The 24,110-nt window shown below is 36.2% G+C and overlaps 1 protein-coding gene across 11 annotated transcripts in view; it reads left to right on the top strand.

Annotated features, from left to right (window-relative positions):
* The window catches only part of Mbnl3 (muscleblind like splicing regulator 3), a 97,474-nt gene that overhangs the window by 45,169 nt on the left and 28,195 nt on the right, over positions 1-24,110 (top strand). The gene's annotated exons all lie outside the window — the stretch shown is intronic.

The raw sequence follows: 24,110 nt of genomic DNA, 5'->3' as shown, positions 1-24,110 counted from the left end.
ACACTGCATTGTTCCGTTCGCTAACCAGATTGATGGTTGATTTTTCATAATGCTCCCTGATGTCTGATCTTGTTATGTACTTACTAGTAAAGTGCTCTGGTTAGCTGGTGATATCTGTTACCTATCACCTGGATATTGTAGTAGCTGTTCAACCTTAAAATAGATTATTTAAAAAAAATAACTTCAACTCTAATTGACTTTACTTAAAGTGCAGTTTTATAGGACCATAGCTCAAGGTCATTGCTCTCCTTCCTTGCAGTAAAGTTGCAGTTGGGCATTTGGTGATATGTAACTCAGAATTCGAACAGGAAAGTATTTGTCAAATGCAATTTGATTATATCATTCCCATGTGATAGGAGAAACTTGAAAATCTGAAATTAAAAATAAACTGTATTATACGTCAGGCCATTGGTTATCAAGAAACTCTTTCATGTTAGGGCAATATAAAAATAATTTTGTTGCTGAGTGACAGTGGCACATGCCTTCAATCCCAGCACTTGGGAGTTCGAGGCCAGCCTGGTCTACTAGAACTAGTTCCAGGACAGCTAGGACTGTTACACAGGGAAACCCTGTCTCAAAAAAACCAAATAAATAAATAATTTTGTTTCTGTTAACACAGCTCTATAAATTCATTGCAAAAATATCTAATGGAAAAAATAAAGCATATTTAACAAATGGTGCTGGCATAACTGGATATCAACATGTTGAATGAAAATAGACCTATATCTATCATCATGCACAAAACTCAAGTCCAAATGTAAATACTGTCATTTTCCAAATCATTTTTTTGTGAACTGTGTCTAGCAGGTACTTAAGTACATTTGGAACTTGGGGATAGTTTTTTAGGAACATGATTTTGTACCCAGAGAATAAATTTTTTTTACTGCTCATTCCCTCCCCAAGAAATAAACTTTCTGCCTGTACCATCTTTAAAGTGACTTTTTTTCTCTAAATTCTGTGTAATTTGATCTTCAACTTACAGGCTTATGTAAATGGAGGTTTCTCTCCTGCCTGTCAGATCCCGAATAACCACTCTGAGGCTTAGTATTAATTACAAACTGTTTGACCTATTAGCTCAGGCTTATTATTAACTAGCTCTTACAACTAAACCCATTTCTAATAGTCTATATTTTCCCAAGAGGCTCATGAGTTGTTACCCCACATCTTATTTCTCTGGGAGCTGTGTCTCCCAGACTCTCCCTTCTTTGTCCCTTTTATAGATGCTTTATTTCCAGCCTGGCTCTATTCTGCCTGGCTATTGGCCAAATCAGCTTCTTTATTAACTAATGGTATAAGACATATGCACAGCACACAGAAGGGCATCCCACATCAAGCTTTTGTGATTGAGAGAAATTATAGCCATCTGCTATCATTAGCTTTTTATTTTCCTGTGTGTATTTAACTACATAATTGGTGTTTGGGTTTTTGAAATCTATTTTTGTGATTATTATTGTATAACCTGGATATGTAATCTTGTTTAAAGTTTTAGCATTATTTAGTTTTCCATTTTTTATAATTTTTTTTAAATTTTTAGAGAGGTTCTATGTATCTCCACCTGACCTAGAACTCACAGTGTAGACTAGCCTGGCCTGAAACACACAGAAAACCACTACCTCTACCTCCTGAGTACTTGAGTAAATGAGTAGCTCTCATGCCCAGCATGTTTCAGTGTTTTTATTCCTATACTGCCAGTTACCTTAGCCAAGGTCAAGTTCATTGTCAGATGTAATTACACATTTTAAGTTATACTTTCACACTTTTTATACTTTTTGTCTTGATGTTATTTTTTAAGCCAATAAATGATTCCATTTTGTTCATGCTTTATTTTTTTTTATTTTTTGGAATCAGTCTCTTTATTGTTCTGTTTCTATTCTAATTCTTTTTTTTTAAATTAATTTATTTATTAAGGATTTCTGTCTCTTCCCCACCACCGCCTCCCATTTCCCTCCCCCTCCCCCAATTAAGCCCCCCCCAGCCCGAAAAGCAATCAGGGTTCCCTGCCCTGTGGGAAGTCCAAGGAACCCCCACCTCCATCCAGGCCTAGTAAGTTGAGCATCCAAACTGCCTAGGCTCCTACAGAGCTAGTACGTGCAGTAGGATCAGAAACCCATTGCCATTGTTCTTGAGTTCTCAGTAGTCCTCATTGTTTTGCTTTATTTTTTAAATGATCCTCCTGTATCTGGGCTTAACCACATAGTCACTGGAGATAGACTAAATCATTTTTATATCTTTTTAATTTTTTTGTTTTTTTTTCAAGTCAGGGTTTCACCATGTAACAGTCCCAACTGTCCTGGAACTAGCTCTTGTAGACCTCAAACTTATGGAGATCTACATGCCTCTGCTTCCCAAGTACTGGGATTAAAGGCGTGCGCCACCACCACTTGGTTGTATCTTGTTTATGATACATTTGTGCAATATTATGTACTGTCATGCCTAATCTTATTTAGTTAAAGAACATATGGATATAGTATCATTCATTATAGTTTTTCAGCTATGACTTTTTCAAAGGCATTTATTAAATGTATGCTTCCAGCTGAATGTTTTCTATCATAAATGGACTTTTTTGTTGAAATTCATTTTTGACACACTAGAAGTTGGTATATAAATAACTTTTAGTCCTATCCACTTTCTTCTGGGTAAAGAATAGACAGTGAGGATAGTTTCCAAACTGTTAAAATTGTCCCTAAATTTGAAAGTATAGAGCCCACGGTAGATACAACAAATCCCCTAAACCAAGCCATATTGTGAATGTTGGACACAATTCACTGACAACCTACATAGTAGCAATACTCTATATTTTCTGCATCAAAATGAACAGATTGTGCTGTTGCCTTTTTGCATTGCTGGGAATGTAATCCAAGGCCTCTTGCCTGTTAGCCATCAGTTCTGTCAAGTGAGCTGTTTTCACAGGCCTTGCTTTCTGTTGTTTTGTTTTGTGATGGAGTTTGACTGAGCTCAGACTGGCCTCCTTCTTTAATGATTTCAAGTGCTAGTGATACAGATTTATTCTCTATTTGGGGGCTTCAGAAAACTTTCTCCCTCTGTGACTTCATATTCTTTATCTAGCTTGTTTTATACCCTGGAATACATTGTGTAGATAGCATTGTACTATCCCTAATCTTTGACCCAGAGATAAGATTGTTTTAAGACTACATTGTCACATTGTGTTCAAATATTTGTTCATGGGCCTATTTGTGAAAGATAGTAATAGTAACACAAGAATTTGAGGATTTTTGACATCTTCAAGAACACTGCAGTTGTTTTAAGGATTTCACAAATAACCTAATCCCCCAATATTGTTTTTCTTTTGTTAATGCTTATGCTTATCAGTTACATGAACTTCAATTTTCTTCTAGCCTCTCTAATAGCATAGTTTGCTTCCTTTATTTTTAGTACTCAAGCAAGTTAGTTATATGGAAATAAATTTAAAGGGCAGGGTCTGCAGCTCAGTGATTAGGAATATATTTCATACTTGCAAGACCCCAATTTTCATCCCCAGCACAGAAAAAAAATTAGTTCTGGAAACAAATTTGGTCTTAAACATAACTGACAAACATTAAAATTATGAACATTTTCATTCTGCCAGTACATAGCGTTGAAGAAAAGATACTGTCTTGTTTTTCAAGACGAGAATCGTCTTGCTAAATGCTTCTTTCTTTGGTGAATTACAAATGTAACCATTAGAATATTTGGAATGTGATATGATATCAGCAAGTGTCAATACATAGAGAAAATGTTACCTTAGACTAACAGCTTTGAGAAGGGCTCATTGTGTGGCCTTGAGTAAATCATGAGAATCCTGCCACCCGTGTTTCTCTTCAAACAACAGCCTTTGGTGGCATATACTTTGGAGGGCTATTTGTGGTTCTTTACCAAAATTTTTATAAATGTCAGGAGTTATTTAATGCTTAAAGTTCTGTTGTATCCTTTGGAAGTTCTATATGGATTCAGTCCCCAAAGACATGATTTGTTTAATAAACATTTACTGAAACATCTTACTTACTAGGCAGTGATTGGGCTCAGTACTGTACAGAGCACAAAATTATGGAAGGTGTGACTCTTGCAGGAGCTCTTAGTATAAGGCTGCTCTAGCATGTGCCATAAGCCATGTATTACCTCACAGTTAAAAGAGTCCACAGGAAGGACACGACTGGGATTATGTCCAGCTGTAGAGATTAAAGACACAGTCATGAAAGAAGTGTGTTTGAAGTATTCTTTGAAGAAGGTATAGGCAGACATTCAAGTCAGAAAGGAAAAGCTAAGCAAAGTCAGAAGGGGAAAACTAGAGTGTCTGGGGAGTTTGGTGTTAAGTTTAGACAGGCCTGAGCATAGAGCTTGAACTGGAGAGGAGTGGGCATAAAATTCAGTGACTATGGTGAAGGATGTGACTCTATGGTAGAGTCCTTGCTTAGCAAGTACAAGGCTCTGAGTTTTGTCTCCAGCACACACAGAAACAGTACAGAGCTAGGACTCTAGGCTTTATTTTATAGCTCTGAGAAGTCTAGAATATTTTTATAAATGAATATATATGTATATATGTGCTATGTATATATGTATGTATGTTTGGTGTGATAATCCAGTAAACTTTAAGCATAAATTTGTATAAAATGTTTGGAATTGCATTTGATCACACACAGGTAGCTTACCAATCAAAGTACTATTGAAATCATTATTAATGATAATGAGATCATTCTTCAAAGGATTTTTTGACAAACATGATTGCCTACTTTGATAAACACATACATATACTTAAACTGATAACTTACTCTAAATACTCCGTGATGCTTGTAATTCTTGGAGTCTGAGCATAGGAAGGCAAAAAAAAAAATTCCAATAAAGAGGTCCATACATTAACACTTCAAAAAGTGTTCAATAATTGCAATTTAGTAACAAGAACCTCCTTTGAAATGAATTAGGAAGATATTAAGAGAGTAGCCTGAAGAGTATCTAGGTAGGCTTATGAGTTATGCTGAGTTTTTTAAGTGAGTAAATCTCTTTTTACTTTCTCCATCTTTATGGCCATTCCTAGATAGCAATGTCTGGTATTCAAAATAAAATATTCTGAGGCCATGTGAAATACTCTGTAACCAAGATATGAGCCAGTTTAAGCAGCTGACTCTACTTTCTTTCAAAAACAGGAAAGATAAGAGGGACATTTTGGCCAGTGCTGTAGTTCCTGAATTTGGGAGTTGGAGACTGAAGCATCAGAAACTCAGGGACATTTTAGGCTATATAATGAGTTCCTGCCCACTTTCCTTCTTTTTCCCCCAATTTTCCTATTCTCCCACTAGAGAAACAGGTAAGGAAAAAATGACGTTGCTATAAGTCACAGATTATAAAAGGTAAGAAGGGAAGCAAGGAAGGAAGAAACAAGGAGGGGCCACAAAAGGATAGTAGAAAACATCTATTTAAGCAGTCTTTTTATTTTGAAATAATTTAGCTCCACTATTACCATGTTTGAAACCAAACTATAATGAAAATGTAATGAGGAAATCACATACTTCAATGTGTTTGGGGAGGGGAACAAAGAAAGACCCTTCTCCCAGAGAGAGAATTCCTTATATCATTTTGCCATTTGAAACTGCTCTGCTTTCCACAAAAAAGCAAAGGCAAAACCGTGATGAGTGATGCCTTAGGGAAACCATAAGTCTCCCCATCAAACTTGCTCTTCCTCCTCAGTACCATGGATATCCTGGTCACCTTGGCTTCCTCTCCTGGTTTCCCACACCCTCAACAGGCTTCATGTCCCAGAATTCCTTCAGTCTTTCCTTAGTCTCTGCAACTTCAGGATAGATGAGACTGACCTTCGTGGGTAAGTTCCATGAGGTCTTTGGAGCTAAACTAGGTCCTCTTTGTTTCTTCATCCATATCTTGGCACAGTCTTTTTAACATGAGAGGTGCTTAGTATCATATTTGTTCTTTGATCAGGGAGAAAGCAATGTAGTTTGATGCATGTTCGTATTTTCTTTTGGTTGCTCGAAAGCTCTGCACTACATTTGGGGCCCAGTGATGAACTTTACTTTACATTTGGAATACGTTGATATAATTATCAAATTTTAAAAATTAATATCGTGTCATTCCTACTGTGAATGACTTACTCTTTGGACCTGATGTAATGACCTTATTGGAAAAAAAAATATACCTTTCTTGTAAGTTATTTCTAAGAAGAATATACTTGTATAAATAGAAATAGAGTTGGTCAACACGGGAAGAGTTGCTTTTTTTGCAGTTCATTAAACCCCTAGGAAGTTTTTATTTAGATATGTTATTGTATTCTGAGCACTTCCGTATTGGGAACTGGAGATCTCCATTTAAAATCGGTTTCCAGTGATAATCATATCATATTGTGCATTCAGTACACTTACTTTTCAGTCTAAAGTAAAAGTAAAGAACAAATGAATTAAATGCAGCTACAACTAATCTTAATACAAAATGGAAAAAGAAAAAAAATAAGCAAAAACTGTTGATACTTTCTTCACTATTTTAAAGAGGATGAGAGTATGTAGCTCAGCGGTAGTATGGTTAAAGCTCTTGACTCTTTACCTAGTACTGTGCAGGAAAGAGGATGGCGTGTGTGTGTCCACGTACATGTCCATGTATGTACATGCAGAGACCAGAGCAGGACTTTGGGTGTCTTCCTCTAGCTCTCTGTCATAATGCCTGGAGACACCAGCAAGGGAGCTCTCAGGATCCGGCTGTCTCCAGGGCTACAGATTAACCTTGTATCCAGTGCTTGCTTTGCGGGTTAGGAATCTGCTGATCCTCAGTTTTAGATTATCCATATTGAGCATTGGGCTGTTACTTTTAAGGTAAAAGCATTTTCTTGCCTTTACGTCACATTTTCCAGATATGTTTCTAAGGAATGAAGAAAAGGGCTAATGTTTTCAAATGACTGGGACTTTCTGAAGCCATTGAAGGTATGAATTTAAGGAGAGCTGGGGAGCTTTTTCTCTTCCATTTGGGTCCTCAACAAACATTCAGAAAAGCACTCTGGCAATGATGTAGAGCAAATATGTTCACCATGGAACCAGAGCTCTCATGTACTTACTTTCCATTATAATTAATAGGCCTATTTTTGTAATCAGAAACTGAATTGATTTTCTAGGAACTTTGAGAAGCCCAATCTTTCATTTAGTGATCTACATTGGCTACTTGTGCGTCACTGCTAGCACCATGTCAGATTCGTGGAATAAAAATAGGAAACTCTTCATTGTGGCCTTTTATGATTCGAATTATCAGTAACAGGAAAATTTTTGATAAATAGCTAAATCTATTATTCGATGAATAGAACAGTATGCCCTGAGAGTCCAGGGTCACAAAAGTAGCTTCATCTGGGCACTTGCTGTAAATGTATGTTCTCTTGCCTCATCCAATACCTGCCGGAAAAGACAATCAAGAGGTATTTGTGGCCTAGTGTTTTTCAAGAAACCCTCCTGGTGGTCCCGATGATCACAAATATTTGAAAAACTTTAGAGAAAACTATGACTATAAATTATAACAACTCAAGATGATATTTCAATGCTGCAGAACTGTTGTTGTTCCTCCCCTTTTGTTCAGATGTGGGAGAACATGGTGTCTGATTCACAGGACTCAGACCCTTGGAAAGCCGGCTACATTTTCCTAAACAAAGCACCACAGTGCTTATCATATGGGGGAAGTTTCTGAGAACTTCTTCAATTAAGACAGTAGTTTACTGCTTCACATCCTGACATTCCTTAAAATTCTTTGATCATAGAACTTTATTTTGGTGGGCCATATAGAAACTTCTCATGGAGTTTTGTGTAGGTGACTAGCCAAGGAGGATATTGTTGGATAAATGTGTGAAATTGAAAAGAAATAAAATTGTCCTAGCCATGTATCTGTTATAATGCTTTAGAAAGGCTAGTGAATTTCTGTATCTCTGATTCTCTGTTTTCAATATTATGGACCTACAAACTTTTATAAGCAGCAAGTGGGAGAACAAAATTGGTGTGCATTTGTATGTGTGTATTTTCATATGATATGTATGTACATATCATTTATGTCTATAAATATGTAATAATTAAGAAGTTTTGCCTTTTTTACAATATGAATCAATCTTAGCTTCCAAAAGGTTGGCCTGTTGATAGGAAAAATGGGAAATGAGTTGACTCTTTAATAACCATATTTAAAATGAGATTCAACTTTTACTTAACCACTTTATATAATATTTAAAATCCATTTGCTGTATATAATCATTAGTATTTTAGCCACACTTAGTGTCTTCTTTTATAATATATTCTTTTGCAGGGAGGTTTAAGGGTTTTTATTTAAGAATTTCACGCACACACATATATAACATATTTTGATCAATATGTCCCATTCCCTCCCCTCCAATCCTTTCCATGCCCCACCACCACAGCTAGTCCCTCCCAATTTCATCTGTTCTTTTTATGTACTATTTTTATTATTATAAAATCTGTTTATTGCTTCATCCTTCTCACTAATCGGAAACTACTAATGACTTGTCATATTTTGTATCTTTTTAATAAATGTTCTAAATAAAATACAATACTGGCCACAATAATGTTAGGAAAACTGTATCAATCAAAGATTGTGATGTTCTATGCTTTTGTGTATAATAAAAATGATTTATATATTGCATTAGTATTCAAACATAATTTTCTGTTGTGTTAATTTTCAGAAGTTTTGTTTTTTATATGTTCTGAATGCTGGGACTAGATCCTGGGGCTTTTGGCATGCTGGCAAGTGCTCTACCACTGAGGATTGCTCTAGGCTTTGTTACTCCTAAATCATAATGTAGGCCTTTGTAATAATAGAAGAAGAATTAGTCTCTTGAGTACTAGTTTCTTGACAGTTGAAGAGGAGAGAGCAAAGGTTATATGAAGTGAATTAGAAAAATGAGAGTAATATGTGTCTCTGCTTTTTTTATGTTCTTCTCCACCTACTATAAATAACGCTAAGATGTGGTAGCAATTGCTTAATAGTAATATCCAGTTCTCATAAGAAAGACCTCATTTTTAACAGTATGTATAAATAATTGGTCTAGGCATTTGAAAATTTATATTACTTATATAATCAAGAGCTATATAGAATATAAAACATTACTTACAATAGAGAGCTAAAATGATACAAGTACTTGTAAATTATCAGGCTGTTTATAACTAATTATAAACTAGTATTTTAGTTTTATTGAAAAAGTAATAAGATACATTTTTCATATGATATTATTTCCAAAACATAGTAATTTTTCCTATTCTCTATGGTTATTCAAAAATCTACAAAGTATATGGAATTAGGAATTATTTGCAAACTAATATGATTTGAAATAATTACAATCTAGTGCACTTGGATTCCAGTTTAGCCTTCTTTCCAGTAAAATCTGCATTCATATTGAAATTTATTCCTTCTTAGTTTAGGAAAAATACATTGACAGTATGAATAGTCAATTAGTTTTCTGTTGCTACTACAAAAACACCTTAAAAGAAGAAAAGATGTATTTTGTCTCACACTTTCAGAGACTTTCAGAGGTTTTTGTCTGCTCTCTGTTTTTGGATCTTTTAAGTCCTGTGATAGGAAACTTGTGGCAAAGGAAGCCTGCCCACCTTATGGAAGTCAAAAATAAAATATAGATAGATAGATAGATAGATAGATAGATAGATAGATAGATAGATAGATAGATAGATAGATAGATAGATAGATAGGTAGATAGGTAGATAGATAGATAGATAGATAGATAGATAGATAGATAGATAGATAGATGATAGATAGAGGAGGAGACAGAGAGAAAGCTTGAAGGAGAAAGGGAGGTTGTGACTGGTTGAGGTCTCAAAATTGACTTCTAGTAAACATTCCAAGTGATTACAATTGTACCTAATATCCTAAAGTTTGTCACTTGCTAGTAGAGTTACCATCTTGGTGGTAAGATTATTCACATGACCCTTTTATGAATATTGCAGATTCAAACCAAAATAATGTTATAAATAATGGCTTGGGTTTTTGTTGTTATGCTATCTCTAAAAGTATGCATTTCAGTGTGTTCAGTTGCTCAATCACTTATCATACGAGCCAGATTCTTGACATCAGCAAATGTCTATAGCACCATATGTTTTAAAAGTTGTAAAAAAGAACAAAATGATAAATTGAAGAGTAGATATGTGTACATTACTGATGTATTTACATGATGTAACCACCTCCTCATTTATATCTGAAAATCACAAAGTTCATGGCACTATGCTTTTGGTGGGGGAAGGCTTTTGTGAGATACTGTGAGTGTTTTATTTGATTTGCCATTTGCCTCTGCTCTTACAGGAATGGAATACTTCAGAAGAACAATCTGTACTGTTCTTTTCAAAATGAGGTTGAACTTTTGTCCCCTTTGGAGTTTTTCTCCACTTTGTGAAAATGTTGAACCTTCAGCACTCAAACACTTGTGATCAGAGTAAGCCTACACAGAATGAAAACAATGTGTTTTTAAAGTTCTTCCCTTAGGGTGGTAAGAATGGTCACAAAGTGCCAATCTTTCCCCACTGATTCTCTCTCTCAGCAGAGTTTTGCTGGGCTGTTCCTTTTGCTGGGCCTTGTGGCTTGTGCTTAAGCTCCCATGACCCAGCTCCTGAAAATTGAACATTGTTTCTCCCTTACAAATTGACAAAGAGCTGAAATGGTCTTGAAAGAGGATTAATCATTCCACTTTAGGACAGATGGAAGACTTTCTTTTTTGTCTCAGTGACTGACTAATTGCTGCATATTTTTGTGTCCCCTTCCTTTTAAATGTGTGTTTGTGTGTGTGTGTGTGTGTGTGTGTGTGTGTGTGTTGGACGTGCACGTGCATGTACATGTGGAGGCTAGAAGTTGATGTCCTGTGTCTTTCTTTACTATTCTCTCCCTTGATTTTGAGACAGAATCTTTATTTTTATGAACATGGGGTACATGCTTTGAAAGACTGCCTGGTCAGCAAACTCTGGAGATCCACCTGATCCACTTCCCTGGCACTGAGGTTATAGAAAAATGGGTTTCCTTGTGTTATTTTCATAAATATGCATCTTTATACTTTTTGTTGTTTGTTTCCTCCCTCTGTCCTCTCCTATTCTCCATGTCATGGCTGGTCCCTTTGTTGCCGTCTGCTTTCATGCCACTCTTACCCCTTTACACTCCTGTTTTCCCTTACCCTCTCCTTTTAGATCTCTTCCTCGCCTGTCATGGTGTTGGCAGAGGCTGCTTGTTCATTTCCCAGCTACCCAAACCAAAAATAATCTCACGGAAACTGTAATATTGTTTGACTTAAGCTTAAGCATATTTCTAGCTAGCTCTTACATCTTAAATTAACCAATTTCTATTATTTTATATTTTACCAGGGGGATCGTGGTTTACTGGTAAGGTCCCCAGGTATCTTTCTCCTTTGGTGGCTACATGGCATCTCCCTGACTCCACCTTCTTTCCTCCTCTATTTGCTTAGAATTCCCACCTTACTTTATTCTGCCCTGCCATAGCCCAAAGCAACTTTATTCACTAACCAATAAAAGCAACACATATACAAAAAGACTTCCCACACCATCATGATCTACTTCTCAAAGAAATAAATGTAACTATAATAATTATTTCAAAAATTGTTCAATAACTTTTGCCATCTGATACTCAAATTAAAATTTCTTTGAGATTTCATTTCATCTCAGTCACAATGGTTTTTGTCAAGAAAACAAATTCTGGTGATAATGACAAAAACCAAGAAACTACATCAACTACTGGTGGCAATGTGAACTAGGTAGGCATTATTGAGTTCGGTAAAAAGAATCCTCAAAAAACTAAAGATAAGGCTATCATCTTACCCAACTGTACCACTTATGGGCATATACAGAAAGACTCCTAATTACAGGAATACTTGCATGTCCATATTTAGTATGCTATATGAAAACTAGTTTTAATTACATTTATTTATGTGTATGTCCTTATGTACATATGTGCTATTGTGTGCATGTGAGGGTCATAAGACAATTTGCATGAGTCTGTTCTCTTCTACATTGTGGGTCCCAGAGATCAAATTAAGATCTTTAGACTTGGTAACAAGCGCCTTTTGTCCACTGAACCACCTGAGGAAGACTATATTTAGCATTCAGTTACCTTCTCTATGTATTTTCTGTTCACTCAAAATACTCATGTACTTTTAAAAAGTATCTTATGATACATATATATGATGTGAGAAGGTCATTTGTCAATCTGTTGTTTCATTGGTTAATCAATAAAGAAAACTGCTTGGCCTGATAGGTCAGAAAATTAGGTAGGTGGAGTAGACAGAACAGAATACTGGGAAGAAGGGAAGTGAGCCAGACACCATGCCGCTCCTCTCCGGGGCAGATGCGATGAAGCTCCAGCCCAAGATGGACGCAGGTCAGACATGCTGAATCTTTCCCGGTAAGACATCACCTCGTGGTGCTACACAGATTACTAAATATGGGTTAAGCAAGATATGAAAGTTAGCCAAGAAGAGGCTAGATATAATGGGCCAGGCAGTGTTTAAATGAATCAGTTTGTGTGTTGTTATTTCGGGGCAGAAGCTAGTCAGGCGGCCGGGAGCCATGCTGCAGGAACGCAGCCCGCAGCTCCTTCAACACATATATTTGTGTATTAAATAGTTTCTGGCTATATCTAATATCAGTTCATGTTAAGTCCTTGCTAGAGGGAAGGTAGAGATTCAGCTAGTAGAACTATTAGAAATCATCTATTAAACTAGCCTCAGTTTAGCTCTCCCAAAGTATTACAAGGCAGTAAGGTATCTTGGTCTTCAGAATGTAACCTGTGGCTAGGATAAAGCACCTAGGTTAAAGTCCAAACTCTGTTCCTTTTTTATCTCTGTCAGCTTAGGCACTGTTTTCATTTTGTGTTTCACTTTTCTCCATTATAAACAGTCAATGAGGTAATGCCTTTAGAACACTTTGACCAGTGTATAGTATATACACAACAAAGGCATCCATCTATATTCAGATGGACACACTGGAAAAATGCAAACCAACTAGGTGCAGTGCACACATCTGTAATTCAAATACCCCAAAGTTGATGCAGGAGGGTTGAGAGGTTGTGCATATATGCATATATACATGCACACATTTAGAAATGTACATATACATACATACACATATACAAACACACATATATGCATATGTGTGTGTGTGTGTGTGTGTGTGTGTGTGTGTGTAGTTTGAAGCCAGACTGGGCTACATGGTAAGACACTGACTCAACTTCCCAAAATTAATCCAGTTTATATCATGCTATAAATCCTTAAAATGACTTTGCTGTGATGGGATTAGTGGAAAATATAAATGTGTATTAACAATAGTCTCATGGCAAGTAAACTAACATAAAACTGTATGTACAACTTTCCTCCAGCATACATACTTATAGTGTTAATTGCTTAATACATCAGTGCTCACTTCTCTGTACAGAATGTAGTGTGTAATAAACTCACTGCAAAACATGAAATGGTATAAGATAAAACATACTCCAATTACCTTTAGTAGAAAAATCCATGTGAAAGACCTGCATGTTGATGTTTTACACTTCCTAGCTTATTCCATGTTATTGGCTTTATGAAATACTTTGTAGAATGGAATTTGATTTGTCTTATATAGAAAGCATAAACAAACTCATTCAATTTTTTCAAAGACTCATTTTCTGATTTATCTTGATTGACAAGGAAGACACAACGCAGCTGGGGTAGATTTGTTTTGTTTTATTTTCCCTTACCAAATGGAGGACTCCATTTAACAGAGTACGCAGATTAGACTGCCCTGTGTGGCATGGGTACACCTCTCTGTGCTGAATATCAAGTTTTCACATTGTAAAAAGTGCCACCCCATTACAAGGGCACCAGTCTTGGTGTAAGTCTTCTTCCAAACCTTTAAATTGACTTCAAGAGTAAAGTTGATGGATTTTAAACATAGCTAATTAATTCTCTCTGTTCTTTGCTTTGTTTAAGTTTTCTGCTTGTTTGGGATTTGGATATAGGCATCTTTTGGCAACAATCATATTTCAACTTTTTCTCTGTAAAGGCATGAGACATTTATGATTGAAGGGTTGATTTATTTTAAATAGAAAACCTCCCTTAATCTCTTTATTAAACTAACCCATATTGTAGTTACATTGTTTGTAGATAGCCTTGTTTAGGTCTTTGACTAGGAACAGTTTCATCATTGTCAAATATTAACAGTTCACCAAAAACAGCAGGTGAGTTAATAAGAGTGCTGTGCTTACTGAACCAGAGTTGGAGAAGATCGTTTTAAAACGCACTATAAAAAGTTATGGCAGCAGTACCATTTAGAACTTTTTGTCAATTCAGTTTATATCTCTGAGACACAGATCTCTGAATTCGGTTGAAATTGAGGAAAGTTGGTAGATGTTAAGGCAACAAAATCATTTTCTTGTTTTCATGTCTACAGAACAAAAGAGGGAATTGACGTAACTTTTAGATGAATTTCAGATACATTTTGATGAAAATACCACTTTACTTAAATATACCACAGTTGGGATTTGGAGTTTTATTTTGGAATTTGTATGATACTCTCAACTGCCTTGACTCTAGATCTTACAGTTTTAAATAAATATTAAATAATGGACTTAGAATAGATATGCATAAATATATATGAAATGACTAACAAAATGTGCCTTGGTGCGTGCTGCCAAGCATTTTAGAGGTGGTCTGTGTCACCAGATAAAATTTCCTGCTTAGAAATTGCATTTTTCTTTATTAGTTGGGAGTATGATAGGAGTGTGTAGAGAATAATAATTTTAATGTGAATGTATTTCTCTCCTTTTGAGTTTTGTAACATGATCTCACACTTACAAACTTAGCAACAACCTGTAAACATTTTGATACTATGCTCTTAAAATTCATTATCTAAAGGAATATTCATTTTTAGCACAATAACAACTGATTTTTATCTTGATGCCCCTAATTTTAAAATGTAATATTAAGTCCATAATTGTATATACCCATTATACAACATTTGTGTGGATTTATAGGTACCTGTGTTTTGAGACATAATTAGAAATTTATTAGCAATACATCAAGTCTTGCAAAACAAACCCGTTTAAGTCTGAACAATAATCAGCATTTTTCTCATCTTATGTTCTATTTCCATATTTGGAAGATATTTATCTAAATTAAATCCTTGTATGAAATCTATTTTACATAGAGGCAAGAAATTTAATTTTGCTAAATGGAAACCCCAAAGTTTAAGCATAGCATATAACTAAGCCCCATAGGAATGGAGAGAATTGCCAAATACCTTCCTACTTCCTGAGTTTTAGTACAGTTAAAACTCACTTGAGACCCTTAAGTCATGGAAAACCTGGAGTAACTGGCTTGGTTCCAAGGGAGAGAAGTCCCAACATAGGAAAGCCAGTTAGACAGAGGTGACTTGAAGTTCTTATTTGAAAAGTTGCCTGAGGAAGCCTTAAAACAAAAGAAAGACACAGCAAGCATGGCAAAATTCCTGATGAAGCTAACAGCTTCTGAGAGGCCTTGGGAAGATGATACTGGGATGTTATTTTGTAGCAATTATAGTAAAACCTGTCCATGTCGTTAGCTTTGAGGAGATCGAGTCTAGGCAAAAGAACAAACAACATCAACAAGAGAGAGAGAGAGAGAGAGAGAGAGAGAGAGAGAGAGAGAGAGAGAGAGAGAGAGAGAGAGAGAGAGAGAGAGAGAGAGAGATTGCAATGGAATGGAAAAGCTCTTTTTCCATTTAGGAGAGAAATGAAAATGAAAACAAAACCAAAAACAGCAACCAGAGGACAACCTTGCCCTATGTAGTATCTGAGCTTCAGTTTCTTTATCTGTAGCATTAGAAAGATGAATTTGATGGGATTTTCAGGAGACACTCTATAGAGAGATGGCATTGGGCACTTGATGTAATGTGGTAGATTTTAATAATTAAAAATGTTTTAAAATACTGAATGAACAAGAGTGAGCAGATTTCTTTACTGCAGGCCATATGGGATCCTTGTATATTTTCATTCTCTGAGAGAGGAATACATGATGCCATTTCTTCCAACTATTTCATCAGGATTCATTGCACCTCCTGCCTAGTCTGGAGTAAACATTCTGGCAAATGCTGGACTAAAAGATTTCCAGGGGTCTTTCCAGTTTTGTCAGTTAATGTTTCTGTTATATGTCCATTAATGTATAAAGTTCCCCAGCATCGTATAATTTCTTTCATTTAGAATTTACTAATTCTGATGTTTTATAATTCCACTCTAAGAGTCTATATTACTAATGAATAAAAATAAATTCGGGACTGTGACTGTCAATTTATTTCTAAATTGATTGCCACTTCTGTGATATATATATTTATATTCAGTGATGTGAACTAATGTGAACCTCTTACAGCCATTGTCTGGAACATATTATTTTGTTCATTAGAATTAGCATGGCCTTGACTTTTCCTTTGTTTTAATAGGAGTAATCAAGCGTTGACTGAAAAAGCTACTTCAGTTTTGTGTTTGAAGTATGCAATTGCATAAATTTTATGTGACACTAATCACTCATTTTCCTGGACATTAATAGATGACTCACTTCTGCTTGAATCTGAGTATTCAACAGACAAAAGAAAGAAAAGGCCAGCCTCTCTGTTTAACTTCTTCCGAGCCCACAAATAAAAAAGAAAGCCTTAAAAATATAAAAGCCTCATTTTCATGCAGTATTGTGTGTGCTCGGAAAATCTGCTGTAAAAAATTGAAGTCAGGTTGGGAGTATAGCTCAAAAGTAGCGCGCTCTGCTGGAGGCCCAGATTCCATCCCCAGCTCCACAAAATAAATAGTCACTTACATGTGCCTTCTCTTCTTAACCTGAAGAGGGAGCTCCAATAGGCATTATAGTCACTTATCTACAAATAAGTAAGTGCACAGTTTTGCCTCCGTGGCTTGGAAGGTGGAGTTGCTGACAGGGTAAGTGATTGGTGTGAAGCTTGTGATGGGAGGAGCTATGTAGTGAACAAATTGTCTGCTCCCACAGGCAACTTCCTTCAGTTCCTTGCAGCTGGACAGGTAAGCTGGAGCTTAGCATTCCTTCTGGGTGACTGGTGCACTGATCCTGGGCCGATGGGTCCCGTAAGAGGGAGCAACTCCGGGCCTTTTGGTAAAGTGAGTAAAAGGGATTTGGGAGGGAGGGTTTGACTTTATTTAATTCGTTCATAGCATAGAGAGAATGTGGAGAAAGTTACCAGATAAAATATTGAATGGAGCATACTTAAACTTAGATCGCTTATCTAAAAGTCAAACTAAATTAGGAGTCTTGTATTTTTATTTGATAAATTTAACGTCTCTAGGTAGGATTCCAAGCAAAAGCCTTAGCGGGATAGAAAGGGTACAAGCAGCTGGTGTTCTTTTTGTCCTGGCTTCCTAATTGCTGAACGGTGTAGATGCTGAACGGGGTGTCTGGACAAAGAAATAAAGGAGCTGGAGTGCAGTAGATTCGGCTGCTGGGCAGAGACAGACACCCTTTATATTGTTTCATAACAAAGTCTTATGTAGTAAGTCGCTGTTGGATTGCATGGATTTGTTTTTTGCGGATAATACACGAAGTTTTCTTTATTTAATGGCATTTTATGTTAGCTGTAGACAGATGCTGAAAGCCAGCGTCTTCGAATGCTTATCACCAGAAGTGCCTTCTGAAGCTGATAATAACTTGGCACCAATGTGTTTATCTTAAGAGTTTAGTTTGATTCTGGCTATTTTTAAATGGAAATGATTCATTCACAAGGAGTTTGTTGATCCAGTTAAAAATTTTATTAAAATGATTGAAGGTATTTGGTTAAAGCAGGGGTAAAAACTATATGCGGCGTGGGAGGAGGTGGCGCAGAAGTAGATTTGGGATATTGGTGAGGTCAGCTTGCTTTGCCTGTGGACGACAAGTAGATTTTTTTTACTGTTATTTACTCTTTGAAATTTTTCAAAGAAAAAATTCAAGCCCGTGATTATTCAAAAGTAAATATTTAATGTGAACTAAGGTGAAGTCGAGCAAAATGTATTTCTTTAAAGTTAGTATTTATAGTAGAAAGCCACAAGAAGGTTCTACGTGCTGTGATTCTCCTAAAGCCATGTATTCCACCTTTGTCTAAGTAGCTTAGGGAATTTGACCTACAGCATGTTCTGAGAAATTCTGGGTAGGGGTGGGGCAGGCAGAGAAGCACTTTGCTGTAAACTGACCCTAGAAATACAGAGCTCCCCTTGGACAGGACCAGGTGCTGATTAGATACAGATAAATGGCTGAATTTTTGTTGTTGTTGTTGTTTTTGTTTATCCAATGTGGTGGGGCTATATTCTAGGGGATCTTGAGACTCCTGGGATTAAAATTAGGGGTGATGTCCGTGTGCCTCATGGATTCATGTCACTTCCGGTTCACTTATACCAAATTACTAGAGTGTTTCAACCATGATGATCATATATTCCTCGGGGTTCATAATCATGACAGCTGTTTTCTAAACCTAATGAAATATTAGTTTATTTTAGAAAATTTAACTAGGAGTCTCGTGTTGATTATTCTCTTTCTTGGAGAAAGAAGGATCTCATAAAAGGCAATAGAAAAGAGAGCAAGGAGAAGTTTTAAGTGTGGTGCTCTATAAAATGGTTAGGCCAAAGTTTAGAAAACTTGTGTGGCCACTATTCGCCAGGTGCAGATACATCCCTGGGGGAATTCAAAGACGAGGAAGATAGAGTTCTTTCCAGAGACAGACTAAAAGTCTAGTGAAGGAGATAGGCATGCAAACAATTTATTGATGTATTTAGTGATAAGTGCTTGGGCAATGCTGAGTATACAGTTGGAGGCACAAAAGCAGGAGAGATAAGGGAGCCTTGGGGGTGGGGAGAAGGCTTCAGGAACAATCCTCCAGACACAGAGTCAGTCGAACAGACTCCATATTGGGTAGTGAGAATGTGGAAGTTTGACTTTTGTGCTTACTAAGCTGCTTGTGAATTAGGACAAATCCCTTCACCCATTCGGCCTTCATTTTCTTTCTCTGCCAGATAGGGGTACACAGGATGTTCCTTCAGGTCTGGTTCAACCCTAAAATGTTTCAATTCTCAGAATCAAATTATCTTAGTGAGCTCTCCTAGAACAACAGACAATTGTTGAGCTTAATCTTCCCTTCGTTCTTTGGAGGTCACAGCTACAAAGCAGGAAAATTCTACTCTCTTCCCAGAGTCTTGCCTATTCAGATTTGATAGCTGGCTGCATGGAAGCCATGATTGCCCTGAGTTGTTTCAAGAAAGAGGATTCCAATTATATGAAGAAGGGGATGTTGACTGTAATTCAGAGAAGCACTTAGCTGGCCCATTCCTTGGTGGTTTGTGTTCAGCCTCATTTTTTGCCTTCAACATATTTTTTTTAAATGGTTTGTTAAAATTTCTCTTTCCAGTTTTCTTACCAGCACTTCAATTGTATAATAAAGGTGGTATGCAGCACGTCCAGGATACTCTTAGTATGATACATCAATACTGACTGGTGATAAACCGTTGGGAAGAGAAAATTGCGCAGATTATCCCTATTACTGAAATCCAGAACTCCAAGAGAAACAAAATGGGGATTTGTTAATTGCTGATAGTTGGCTAACACTCAGCTTGGGTTGATGTCGACTCTCCTTTTGTCCTTTCAGATATTTCCTAGATTTCAATAGGTCTGTGATGGTTGCAGAAAGCCGACATCCTAGTGCCTGGGAAATGCAAATTCTATATTCACTCCTACATCCTCTGAGAAGCCATATCTGTGAGCACACAGATGTTATAGTGAGACATCATAGATCAGGACTTTTTCCTTCTTTTACTACATGATTGTTAAAACAGAATAATTATTTTTCTTCTTGAACAAATCATATATGTGTTGTGTTTAACATTTAATTTTTAGCTGCTGTGTTTGGCAGACCAATAAGATTATGTCTTTGAAAAGGTAATTCAGGTATAATCGTATTTGAGAGGTTATTTTCATCCCTACCCCCACAAATCCAAATGTATATGAAGAAGGAAGTTATTCTGTAAACAGCTTTCTTGTTAAAGATGCAGTAACTGACAGGGGGTAGTTTTCAGCTTCCTAGGGTCTTTTTCTTATTTTGATAGAAGGCAGGACATTCTCATGAACATAAAAAGTACTTTTCATAGATTTTTTTTCTACCAACTACATAGTATTCTTTTAGCTGACAGACTCTCTCATAACTCCCAGACTTAGGTAGGATTTGAATCATTACAATGCTACTTTTCTTTCTCTGTTAAAGGCTTTCTATTCACGTGTGAAAAGCCTGAAGGTAGGGAAAAGGCAATAGATTGAATTTGGGAGGTTTTACAATGCTCCACAAGTTCCTCCTTTGTCTGCTATCAACTTCTTGATGTGGATGTGGTTCACAGATGTCATCAGCCATCCCCTCTTCCTGCTGCTTTTGCTTGCATTTTCTAAGGCAGTAGGTGGGGGAAGAAGTAGCTGGAAGATTCATCAGTGTGGGAGCACTTATTTCAGCCGAGAACTACTTCTTGAATCATTGTGCTAGTTGCTTAACTTAATAACATAATGACAACCAGGGGAGAATAACATGTTTTTAAGGTGAAAAGAAAGTGGGAAAAGAGGGAAATTGAGGCAAGCATAAATGAGCTTACTCTCTAACTCCTTTATTTAAAGTAAGTCACTGTGTATGGCTAAGGGGTGGGGAAGATCGACTTAAATGTCTTGGCCATCCTTAGCTGCTGTTTTTAGGATAAAATCTCTTAGGCCAAAGAATGTTTTCTCCTAATGTTTATGACTTCAGGACATGGTCTAATATTTACCAATACATGGCAACTCTGACTCTCTGGGTCTAGAGAGAATAAAGAGGGCTTGGGACACCATTGACTTGGCTGTGGAATTTGAGGGTTATTTTTCAAAGTCACGATTGGTACTGGGTTATTATGGATCCATTGTGAAAGCTTGTCACATGGCCCACTCATACTTAGTAGTCCCAGGGACATCATAGGAGGAACCTTTGTAATCTGTAGTCATTGTTTCCCAAAGGACTGCAACAGTCTTTTGAGATAGTCCCCATCCACATCCTATCCTGTAGATACATGATTTACCAAAGCCATTTTATTGCTAAGAATGAAAAACAAGGCTTACCAAATGTCATAATCTACATTTATATCTCCCATCATGTCAATTACAATATTTAAATCTGTAACTTAATTTGGGATTCTTGAAGAAACAATGAACCTTATCTAAAGGTTTATTATCACCAAATGATCTGCATATGAATATATTACCCTGAATCCTGAAGTGGGTTTTAGAAACTCTATGAGGGGCTTGGTTTCCTTTCTACCAGTATATTCCACAGATTAGATAGATATTATAGATAAGATAGATATTAAATTACATGGTCTCCTCATGTATTGTTTTGTTAAAAAAATGTAGATTTTTTATTTTATAAGATTTTTTTAACATAAGTAACAGTCCCTGGTAAGGTAGTATTGCTACACATTTGCATAGTTACAGAATTAAATTATGGATTCTGTCATTCAAAAAAGAATGCTTTATAAATCAAGTAAAATCTCATAATTAAGACGAATAAGTTTTTGTTTCGTTTTTTTTTATTTCATGCTACATCAGATCCCATGCTTTGGTTTTATAGCCCAACTTGATGTAATTTTTACACCATATTTTTCTATTTCTGTGTACTGTTGTTTTTTTTTTTTTGCTTTGTAAAAAACTCATTAGTTTCTGGGGGAAAAGCTTAAGGAAAGTTACTATTTGGAATGGACATTAATATAAAATCATAAAGGCATGTTCAATTTTTTTCTTTCTGGGTTGGCAGAAAATGTGCCAGATACAGTGTACTTCCTTCCTTCCTTTGTTCTGTCTTTCTTTTATTACAGGAAGATTCTGTAACTTTTAGCAAATGCTAAAATCCCAACTAGTTCCCTTTCTTTCCCTTTAAAAGGCATTCTATTGTTTGAAATTCTGAATATAAAAGATGTATTTGTTTTTTTTCTCTTTTGCAGAGGGGTTACAAATCATATTCCGTAGTTACATAATACTAATTGTCTTAAGCTATCTAGGCTTTGCAACCCAAGACAATCCTGCTCAGCAGCTGCCTGATTTTTTTCCTCACTGCTGCCCTGAACCATAGGAATTGATGAATGTCCCCGAATGGGAGTGTGCAGCAAGATGAGAGATAGGCAAGGTATTTCCACCTGGTTAGAGGGCAAGAGCCCCAAATGCAGCTGCAGCTGCTCATGAAAAGACTGAAATTCAGGAGAGAGGTCAGAGATAAATTGAGATTTAAGATCTGGACAATTACAGGGCTGCCTGCAACTTGAAACAATTCCATTTCTTTGGGAAAATGAGATGGGAGAAGAGAACAGGATTTAGCCTGAGCCTTGGGGAAATCTTTGCTGCTGGGGTCTGGAAAGAGTAGCAAGAAGGCTGAAGTAGAAGTATAAACCGCCATGGCATGAAGGAAGTCACCAAGTGCTATGCATCTTCTAGGCTTTGGATTTTTGAGCCAGATAGCCTTAGTTATGTTGCTGGAGAGTGACGGATCTGAGTACTGTGATCCCTGTGACTGTCATAGCCTTTAAAAGATGTAGATGTGAAACAATGCTCATGGGTTTTGGGGGGAAAGACCCCTGAGATTGTGATTTTCATTGTAGGTGAAAATTTCCTTACAGTCCGTATATGTGTGGAAGGTGTAGAGCTTTTCCTAAGTTACTTGTATGAACTTAGGCAAATCAACTTAATAACATTTCTAACTCTTAGTATGTAGAATTTCTTCATTTTCCAATATTTAGCAATAAAATGTAAAGATATATTTGAAGTCAGGATATTATTAGATTTTATAAGTTAATTTAATTTGGTTAAAAACAAGTTTACCAGTGGAAGAAACAAAAGGAAAAATGATAGAAAGCAATAAATTTACTTCCAATTTTTCACATTAGGTTTTAGGTTATACTCTTTCATAAATATGTTCAATTACCATTCAAATATATATATATATATATATATATATATATATATATATATATATATATGAATTAATGAGGACTCTTCAAGAAAGAGCAGCTACAGTGCATTCAAGTTTGTATTATATGTAGCTCGGTAAACATTTTGAAATACACCATGTTTCTCAGTGAAATTGTAGAAATGTCTTCATAGAAAGATACTGAAATATGAGTCAATAAATGCATATACCATTTAGGTATCCCAAATAAGTAAAATGCATAGGATGTATTGAACAAAAACTCTTGGTGAACTAATTCATTTTTCTCCTGGGAATTCAAGTAGTCTAGCAACATGCATTCTTCAGTCCAAAATGAAAAGGTTGCTTTTTTCCTCCCTTCGTCTTCCTCCTCAGATAACTTCATGCACTGTAAAGAATCAACATCTGTGGGAAAAATGTTTTACTTGCAGTTGTGCTTATCTTAAAAGACATATGGCGGATTTAGTAATCCAAACAGGGTAGTTGTTAGTTGCTTCATGTAAAGGTCATAGTTAAATACAGTGATAGGTCGTATTAAGACATTGTAATAAACAACTTGTCCAATGACACTTTGCTACCTCATAATCGGCAGCTGAGTCAACATTTAAGTGACATCAAAGGCATGTGGGGATTTTACATTTGCTTTTTTGAAATGGACCCCACTCTGTAGCCTAAGTTAGCCTCAAATTCATGGCAGTCCTGCTGCCCAGTCTTCACAATGCTGGGATTGCAGACATAAACCACTAGGAATGGTTCAGTGGAATTCAGATACTAGCCTCTCTTGAAAGTGCTTAGTTTATGGAATAAAAAAATTGAATCCAAGATATACTTTAGCTTCAAGTATCTCAATGACCTAAGGACATTGCTACTAGAACCTGAAAAGCAATATGACTGCCAGACATACAGATTTATTCTCAGATTATCAAAACTTCATTGGATTCAAGGATATTTTTTATATCATAAGGCTTTGAGGAAATAAAAAGCTTTGGAGCCTAGAATGTCCGAGGTAATAAAGTCCAGAATTTATATACTTGTGCATAATACTTAAATATCCTCCCTGAATTTTCTTAATTAGTTTTACATATGGAGCTTAAACAAATGATTTTATATCTCTTACTGAAAAATTTTTATTTAACATTTTAATTTCTA

Source organism: Microtus pennsylvanicus, chromosome X (genome assembly GCF_037038515.1).
Source record: "Microtus pennsylvanicus isolate mMicPen1 chromosome X, mMicPen1.hap1, whole genome shotgun sequence".
Taxonomy (NCBI): domain Eukaryota; kingdom Metazoa; phylum Chordata; class Mammalia; order Rodentia; family Cricetidae; genus Microtus; species Microtus pennsylvanicus.
This window is presented reverse-complemented; position numbering and strand designations above follow the sequence as displayed.